Source organism: Trichechus manatus, unplaced genomic scaffold, assembly GCF_000243295.1.
Source record: "Trichechus manatus latirostris isolate Lorelei unplaced genomic scaffold, TriManLat1.0 scaffold00214, whole genome shotgun sequence".
Lineage (NCBI taxonomy): Eukaryota > Metazoa > Chordata > Mammalia > Sirenia > Trichechidae > Trichechus > Trichechus manatus.
In genome coordinates this window covers 3,545,842-3,555,567 of record NW_004444150.1, presented here as the reverse complement: position 1 = coordinate 3,555,567, position 9,726 = coordinate 3,545,842, and the positions used below count along the sequence as shown (strand labels likewise).

General features: G+C 45.4%; 1 long non-coding RNA gene across 2 annotated transcripts in view; it reads left to right on the top strand.

Annotated features, from left to right (window-relative positions):
• The first annotated feature begins 2,128 nt into the window (after positions 1 to 2,128).
• The window catches only part of LOC111822806 (uncharacterized), a 37,075-nt gene continuing 29,477 nt past the window's right edge, over positions 2,129 to 9,726 (top strand). For both annotated transcript variants that reach the window (XR_002825918.1, XR_002825917.1), the window contains exons 1-2: positions 2,129 to 2,207; positions 2,435 to 2,510. This is a non-coding gene — a long non-coding RNA (uncharacterized LOC111822806). The remainder of the gene's footprint in view (positions 2,208 to 2,434; positions 2,511 to 9,726) is intronic.

Sequence of the window (9,726 nt, the reverse complement as noted above, 5' to 3'; positions counted from 1 at the left end):
GGACTCCTTTATAATTACCTTAACCCATTAAGAACCCATTGCCTTTGAGTCGATTCAAACTCATAGCAACCCTCTAGGACAGAGTAGAACTGCCCCATAGGGTTTCCAAGGAGCAGCTGGTGGATTCGAACTGTCTCCCTTTTGGTTATCAGCTGAATGCTTAACCACTGCACCACCAGCAATTCCATTTGAAAGCAAGGGTGTAAACAGATACAAGTACAGCGGTGTCCATTGCAGCACTATTCACAATAGCCAAAAGATGGAACCAACCAAAATGTCCACCAACAAATGCACAGATAAACAAAATATGGTGCATACATACAATGGAATATTAGTCAGCGATAAAGGGAAATGAAGTCCCAATACGTGCTACAACATGAATGAACCTTGAAAACATTATGCTTCATGACATAAGTCATAAACAAAAGGACAAATATTGTGTGATCCCACTTGCGTGAGATATCTAGAACACTGTTGTTGTTAGGGGCCATCGAGTCTGTTCCGACTCAAAGCGACCCCGTGTACAACAGAACGAAACCCTGCCTGGTCCTGCACCACCCTCACAATCGTTGCTGTTTGTGCTCATTGTTGCAGCCATGGTGTCATTGAGGGTCTTCTTACCTTTCGTTGACCCTCTGCTTTACCAAGCATGATGTCCTTCTCCAGGGACTGGTCCCTCCTGATAACATGTCCAAAGGATGTGAGACGTAGTCTCGCCATCCTTGCTTCTAAGGAACGTTCTGGCTGTACTTCTGCTAAGATAGATTTGTTCAGTCTTTTGGCAGTCCATGGTACGTTTGGTGTTCTTCCCCAGCAGCATAATTCAAAGGCATCACTTCTTCTTTGATCTGCCTTATTCATTGTCCAGCTTTCCCATGCATATGAGGTGATGGAAAACACCATAGCTTGGGTCAGGCACACCTTAGTCCTCAAAGTGACGTCTTTGCTTTTTAACACTTTAAAGAGGTCTTTTGCAGCAGATTTGCCCAATCCAATGCATCGTTTGATTTCTTGACTGCTGCTTCCATGGGCGTTGATTGTGGATCCAAGTAAAATGAAACCCTTGACAACTTCAATCTTTTCTCCATTTATCATGATGGTGCTTATTAGTCCAGTTGTGAGAATTTTTGTTTTCTTTATGTTGAAGTGTAGTCCATACTGAAAATATGGCGATATTTTATAGGCAGATATATAGACACCAGAGTTTATTAGTGGTAACTGGGGGTGGGTGGGAGGAGGCAAGGGCAAGGTATTGCGTAGGGGGCACTGAGTTTGTGTTAGGGTGATGGAAAGGATTGGAGATGGATAGTGGTGATGGTTGTCCAACATGGTGAACGTAGTTAATTTCACTGAGTTTACACATAAAAATAGTTAAAATGCAAATGTTTTGTTATATGTATTTCATCGGAATTAAAAAAAGAAAAATGTGGATGAAAGGAGGCGTGAGAAGGGATGGAAATGACTTTCAGCTGCTTCCAGGCAACCTTCCCCTCCCCGGGCTCCGCCCTCCATCGCAGCTCCGTTCATGCAAACTAGTCCCGAGGAGAATTGCTAGCAGCTCCTGGAATCTTCCGTGCGACACTGGATAAATAGGTGGCGGAGATGAGCAGGTTATTTACATCTCTTTTGACAACTTAGGGGCCCTGGTGGTGCAGTGACTGAATGCTTGGCTGCTGACTGGAAGGTCTGCGGTTTGAACCCACCCACCCAGTATCTCCATGTGAGAAAGACCTGGCAATTTACTCCCGTAAACGTTACAGTCTAGGAAACCCCATAGGGCAGGTCTGCTCTGTCACGTGGGGTCGCTCTGAGTCCGAATCAACTGATCAGCAATGGATTTTAGGTTTGACAACTTACTTCTTGCCAGCATAGACACAAGATCCTTGGCTTAATTACATCTGCAAAGTCCCTTTTACCATCCAAGGTTACATACTGCCGGCTCTGGGGTTTAGGACATGGGCTTCTTTGGGAGTGAGGGCATTGTTCGACCTATCCTAGTTGGTATTCTGTAGTTCATTGAACCATTCCTGTTGTTGGATACTTAGACTGCCCCAGTCTGGGGCTATTATGATACTCCTAAAGACATACTTGCATACTTGGGTCTTCTTTTCTTTTTGAATGTGTTCCTAAAGGTAGTGTCCGGTTCCTGGAATGAAGGGTATCAGCATCTTCTGTGTTTGCTCTCCGAATACATGGTGACGTTATTGGTGAGTATCTGAGTATGCCCATTTCCCTACAGCCTCGCCAGCGTTGCTTTTTATCACTTACAAGTCTCTTTCCGTAAGCTGTTACAAAATGACATTTGCCTGTTGTTGTGTTAATTTAATTTCCTTCCTGGCTAGGCTGAACCTTGTTGGGCGTGTGTGTGTTAGTGTGAAGTGTGTTTGTTGTATCATTTGCATTTCAAGAATAGTGTATTTCTTTTGTCTTTTAGTTGTATCTGGAGCTAGAGGAATGGAGACAGGTGGACTATTGCTTACATAAGGGGGTGAGGCTGATGTTACTAGATGGTATGTAAGAACTATTTGCTTTCACTTCTCCGTCAAAGAGAATGATCTTCAAAATGAAAAGGACATTATTACGAGGGATTCAGGAGACGAAAGAGCATCTAGGTAATTTGAAGGAGCTCACATCTCTGGACCACAGTAGACCATGTCTCTTGGTGTTGAAGGAGTTAGCAGATAGAATCTCTGAGTCACTGCTGGTGGGGGTTGAGTAGATTTTAGAGTGGGAGACGTTGCAGAAGACCAGAGACATGCAAACGGTCTTCTATATAACCTTGGAAAAAGCCGAATTCCTGAAGCTATCAATGCATGAAACGATCCCCTGCAAAAATTTGGAATTATCATCATATAAATGATTTATGAGCCCCTAGAAAAGATTGCTTTGATCCCTAGGAACCAGCATAAATGTCCTAATGTGTGGTGCCCAAGTCATCACATTTCCTTTTTTGATGGGGTTTCTGGATTGTTAGAGAAAGAGCGTGCCACAGACACCAAGGCGTTTACCAGAAATCTCTCCCAGGTCCCCTACGCACACAGTAGAGAAAAGTTGGAGGGTGACAGAATAATTAAATAAAGTCACAGCTGATTCCATTCATGTGCTGTAGCACGCTTAATGGCTGAACGTCAGACAACCTGGAAAGAAGTTTCTAGCGACAAGCCTTTGGGTTTTTCCTTGGCCCCGAGTTAAAAAAGATCCTTAGGACTTGGATGGAAACCTAAAAAAATTATATATTTATCTAAAAACATTGTATTTTTTACATGGCTGATGACTCAAAGTTCAACGTGTTAGCTAAGCCTGTAGAATAAAGAACTACAGCATCACCAACCGTGAAAATGGACCACAACCAATCAGATTAATTTTACCAGTATCTAAGTCATCTAGTGCTGCTATAACAGAAATACCACAAGTGGGTGACTTTAACAAAAAGAAATTTATTTTCTCACAGTTCAGGAGGCTAGAAGTCCGAATTCAGGGCGCTGGCTCTAGGGGAAGGCTTTCTCTCTCTGTCAGCTCTGGGGGAAGGTCCCGTCTCTTTGAGCCTCTGTTCCTTGACAGCTGTGGTGGTCTTCACGAGGCATGGCATCTGTCTGCCCCTCATCTCTGCCAGCAGCTCTGTCCTAATCTGCTCTGTTTCTATCTTAAAGGTGATTGGCTTAGAACACACCCTACACTGATAGGGCCTCTTAACAAAGAAAACCCCTTCCCAAATGGGGTTATACCCACAGGGATAGAGGTTAGGATTTAGTATACATATTTTGGGGGACACAGTTCAGTCCAGAAATAACGAGAATTTTTAAAGGCAGTTGCACAAACACAGATGGGGAGATACATGCCATAAGAACAGAGCATGTGAAAATATCCAGCCAGACTGATTGCAAACTTTACATGAACGAAAAGTGAGGAGGTTCCCGGAGAAAGCTGGCGCGTTCAGCGGCGTGATGAGAAATACAGAGTCTGGGTCACCCAAAATGGTGGTGGTGTTAGGTGCCGTCCGGTTGATTCTGACTCATGGTGATTCCATGTGACAGAGTAGAACTGCCCCATGGGTTTTTCTAGGCTGTAATCTTTGCAGGAGACGATCCCAGGTCTTTTCTCCCACGGAGCCGCTGGGTGGATTCAAACTGCCAACCTTTCGGTTAGCCTCCGAGTGCTTAACCGTTGTGCTTCCAGGGCTTCTTCCCAAGATGGTAGGTGGTCCCATTTTATGCTGCCCTGCTCACCACAGTCGGAGTATTCTGTTTGATTCTGAAGGCGTTAAATTAAGTAAGCCATCCCTCTACCTGACATCGACTCCCAGAGCTCACCACACACAGCCAATCCAGATACCCCGTGTATTGTGCTATAGCGTTGTCAGCCGAATAGTCCTCCACCAAAAAGACTAAAGGGAAATGCACCAAGATGCCACCTGAGGCTGTGTGTAGATATTGAAGCTGCAGCTGATTTTCCCCCATTTTTAGCTTTCCTGAATTCCCCCAATTCAAAATAAACTCTCCAATGCTTTCATAGTGAAAGCAGTCATTGTCAGCTTAATTCCTGTATGGTTGGAGAATGCTGGGTACCGCGATATATAGTTGCTATGAGCACATGGTGGAATGTAAATATGGCGGGGCTGGGAAGACGAGATCTCGGTGCTCATCCTGGCACTGCCGTGAACTAGAGGTCCACTAGGGCAAGCAATTGGCATCACCTTTCTGGGTCTGTTTTCCCACCTGAAAGATGGGGATGGTGAGGGTGGGGTAGAGTAATCACTTGGCTCCATTTCTGCTCTCATGTTCTATCAGAGAGTTCCAAGTTCGTTCTCATGATCTTCGGTGAGCTTGGCCAAATTTACAGACTAAATAGACCCTTCTGGATATTTCTAGATTAAACAGGCCCTTTCAGTCCCTCTCTGGGGTCCTTTTTCTTTTGCAAGTTCCTTGTTCATGTCTCCCTCCTTGAGGGTCTGTTGTTGTTGGCGTCAGCTGCCATCCGCTCATGAAGACTTCACAAACAACAAAGCGTAATGCTGCCCCGTCCTGCACCATCTGCACGATCAGTTGCAGATCGGACCGTCGTGATCCGTGGAGTTTTCATTGGCTGATTTCCATAAGTAGATCGCCAGGCCTTTCTTCCTAGTTCATCATAGCCTGGAAGCTCTGCTGAAACCTGCTCAGCGTCATCGCAACACGCAAGCCTCCACTGACAGACGGGTGTTGGCTGAGCATGTGGTACATTTGCAGGGAATTGAACCCAGGTCTTCTGCATGGAAGACGAGAATTCTGCCACTGAGCCACCGCTGCGTCTCAGGGTCATATGAGGCCATTCTTATTTTCAATCCTTCAGTCCAAGTTTAACTAAGCTATGTGCTTAAGCCACCTCTTATCTTAGGAAGTCTAACATCTTTTCTTGTTTAGGCCTCAAGCCCACCCCTTGGGATTTCTGGATGGGACTAAAGCCACCACTAGTCCTAAAAGTGCTCCTGTGGCTTTGCCTGAGGGGTCCAGATCTTCTGCTGCCCATTCTCCTGGTTCTTGGGGACTTCCTTTCATCATCCCTACTCGGCATCCTCCTACCCTGGACCATCCTGGCCACCGTCTGCCTGGACCACTGACTGTTTCTCTGGCTTTCTCGCCAGCATCACTGTTTCGATTTAGATGTGACCAAAACCAAAACCAAACCCATTGCCATCAAGTCGACTCCAACTCATAGCGACCCTGTAGGATAGAGTAGAACTGCCCCAGAGGGTTTCCAAGGCTATAAATCTTTACAGAAGCAGACTGCCACATCTTTCTTCCACAGAGCGGCTGGTGGGCTTGAACTGCTGACCTTTGGTTAGCAGCCAAGCACTTAACCATTGTGCCACCAGGGCTCCTTTGATGTAACCATAGTGAATATTTAATTTTTTAATATAATATTTTATTTTCCCGTTTTGTATCTTTGTGTTATCATTTCTAACGAGATTGAAAATATTTCACGCGCTTTCATTTACTCTTACCTAGTCTAATGTTCCCTCACTGCAGTTACCAGGGAGCCCTCGTGCCGCAGTGGTTAAGAGCTCGGCTGCTAATCAAAAGGTCAACAGTTTGAATCCACCAGCAGCTCCTTGGAAACCCTATGGGGCAGTTCTGCTCTGTCCTATAGGGTCAGTATGAGTCGGAATCGACTCGGCAGCAATGGTTTTTTGTTTTGTTTTGTTTTGTTTTTGGTAGTTATCAGATATGATCAATTGTTTTTACTTTTGTTCTTACGGAACACAATGTATTAAAATCTGTTTATTTTATGTTATTAGATTCAGTTGAGAGTTGAAGGTCTCTAATCGAGGGGTACACAGGTATGGCTTTTGATCCATTTGGGGCACCTTTATTTTGACAAACAGACTGAAGAAAAGAGGTCATTTCAACACACTACATTCCTTCCTGAAAACTTTCAAATATTTAAGAATTCCTCATTTATATTTTTAACATCTAATTTCAGCCTCCTGCTTAAACCCAAAAAATCAAACCCGTTGCTGTTGAGTCGGTTCTGACTCATGGCGACCCTGTGTGTTGCAGAGTAGAACTGCTCCTTAGAGTTTTCTTGGCTGTAGTCTTTATGGAAGCAGGTTGCCAGGCCTTTCTTCTGCGGCACCGTTGGGTGGCTTTGAACCGCCAACCCTCCGGTTAGTAGTCGAGCGCAAACCATTTGCAACACCTGGGGTCGTCATAGGGCTCCTCTCAACCTGAGAACGGTTTTGGTGGGAGGAATATTTTGCAGCCTGAGACACGTCAGTTGCGGTCGTCACCTCTGCTCTCGCCGGAATTTCTCCCTGGGCTTCTGCTCTCATTTTTCCCACGGTCAGCATTTTTGCATGTTCAATGCTTGGCTTAAGCACTCCCTGCCCGGTTGTGCTTATGCGTGCTCTAGGCTTCACCCTAAATCCAGGTGTACAGCCTGTTTCGGGCCTGTAGTCTAGGTGTATTCCTCCGTAACCCAGGAGACCGATACGGTGTCCCAACCCTGCGTGCACCCTGCCTGCCACGAGTGTGTCTTGAGTTCACACATTATGTTCTCGGTTAGCACATCGGGCAGGAAATGGGTTCCTCGTGTGGCCGTGACCCAGGGGGTTAGTCTCTTTGCTGATCTCAAAGACGGTTCATTGACTTTGCCACCTGTGGCCAGTCCTTCTCTGGGACTGTGTCCTTGGAGGCCAGCTCCCCACCCCTTGCCTAGAGCGTGTTCCCAGCCCAATCCGAAGATAAGCAGAGCAAAACAGGAAGCCCCTTCTGTGGCCCCAGGTTCTTCCATGCAGGTGTTTGTATGAACGTCTAAATGTGTTCCCGTAAGAATGAAAGGACTTGGAGTCTGTCTTGTTGTTGGGTTTAGATGGTGTTTTCTTCCTAACAGCAACAAACCAACCATTTTTGTCCACTCGATCCTAACTCCAAGTGACCCTATAAAACAGAGTAGACCTGCCCCATAGGGTTTCCTAGGCTGTAATCTTTATGGAAGCAGAGTGGCTGGTGAGTTCGAACCGCCGACCTTCTGGTTAGCAGCCGAGCACCTTAACCACTGTGCAACCAGGGCTTACTATTTACGCATAGTAAGCACTGAAAGCCTTTAGGATGTGGGTGCTTTCGAGGAGTGTTTTCAGTCTGTCCGATTTCTATACATCTATTTTTGGATTTGATAAATGTCAAGCAATTCTAATACAGCATGAATCAATGGAATGGAGGCGAAGTGGCTGTTATATGGATGGTAATAACAGTACTGCCACCTTCAGTTACCATCGAGTCCATTCTGACTCATGGCAAACCCCTATGTGTCAGAGTAGAACTGTGCTCCATAGAGTTTCCAATGGCTGATTTTTGGGAAGTAGATTGCCAGGCCTTTCTTCCGAGGCACCTCAGGGTGGACTTGAACTTCCAACCTTTCGGTTAGCAGCTAAGCATGTTAAACGTTTGCACCACCCTGGGGCTCCTATATTTATAAATAGGAAGTATAAAACATTTAGAATATGGATGTCTTTTTATTTTATTGTGGTTTAGGTGAAAGTTCATAGTTCAAGTTAGTTTCTCATTCAAAAATACGTTCACGTATTGTTCTGTGACATTGGTTGCAATCCCCACAATGTGACAGCACGCTCCCCCTTTCTACCCTGGGTTCCCTGTGTCCATTCGACCAATTCCTGTCCCTTCCTGCCTTCTCATCCTGCTTTTGGACAGGAGCTGCCCATTTGGTCTTGTATGTTTGATTGAACTAAGAAGCGCATTCCTCACATGTGTTATTATTGTTTGATAGGCCTGTCTAATCTCTGTCTGAAAAGTGGACTTTGAGAGTGGTTTCAGTTCTGAGTTAGCAGGATATCTGGGGGCCGTAGTCTCAGGGGTTCCTCCAGTCTCTGTCAGACCAGTAAGTCTGGTGTTTTTTTGTGAATTTGAATTTCGTCCTCCATTTTAGAATACACTGCCACCCTTTCGGTTAGCAGCTAAATGGGTTAACCGTTTGCCCCACTGAGGGCCTCTAATAACAGAAGACAGAAATTCCCATCTCTTCCCTATCATCACAGAGATGGCCAGCAGAAGGACAGAGGTGCCCTTTGATGCACCCCGCTCTGGAAGGTCTTGGAGGTGAGCTTCCATGCAATGAGGGAATGAAACCTTGTCTCCAGGACTTCTGGTTCAGTGGTTCTGATGACGTCAGCAGGGCTCCTGTAGCAGCTGGCTTGTCTGCATGCCATAAAACTATGATATGGCTCTCGGTAAATATTTACTGAGCAAGAAGTGTAGGTGTGCACAGAGGCCCGCTCCTTCCTGGTGCAGTGTTTCCTTGTGGAGTTCGTTAGTCCTGGACTCTGGAGGCAAACTGACGTCATAGGAACACACCATAAAGGTCGCCAGACCTGAGTTCCAGCCACAGTTCGGCTTGTTATCCACTAGTTAGTTGTAAGATGTCTGGCTTATAAGTCACCTGATGGGCCCGAGGTGCTTTCCCTACAAAATTGAGAGGAGGGAGGAGTGCTGGATTTGTTAATTTCTAAGTTCAGATCCACCAGCCGCTCCTTGGAAACCCCATGGGGCAATTTTACTCTGTCCTATAGGGTCGCTGTGAGTCGGAATGGACTCGACAGCAGTGGGTATACAACGGGTATATAAGGACTCTTAGCTTTAATATCTCTAGTTAGAAACCCCGTTGCTGTGAAGTCAATTCTGACTCATGACGACCCCATGTGTGTCAGAGCAGAGCTGTGCTCCACAGGGTTTTCAATGGCTGATTTTTCAGAAGCAGATCACCAGGCCTTTCTTCCGAGGTGCCTCTGGTTAGACTCAAGCCTCCGAATTTTTGGTTAGCTGCTGAGCAAGTTAACAGTTTGCACTACCAGGGACTCCTAATATTTCTAATTAGCATTTCCAAGTGTCATTTTTGCCCCTTACTATATAATGACTCACCCATTGACTCAATCTTGGAAAATATAGCAAATTATAAAGAAAAAAGTATGGACTGTTATTTCGTGACCCAGATAAAGTCATGGTTAATGTTTCAGTCTCTTTTCTGCCAGTCATTTTTTTCTAAGCCTGTGTATGTAATACTGTGTAAAACAGTGTGTACGTGTATTTTAAAGCCGGAATCCCACTGTAGATATGTTTGTGTAGAATGACTTCCGTTTCGCTTAACATTGTATCCTGAGCTTTTTCCCATGTCCTCTGAGTAGTGCTGAGAGTTTTTATGCAAAACCAGATTCCTCTGGAAATTCCTTCAGTTTCT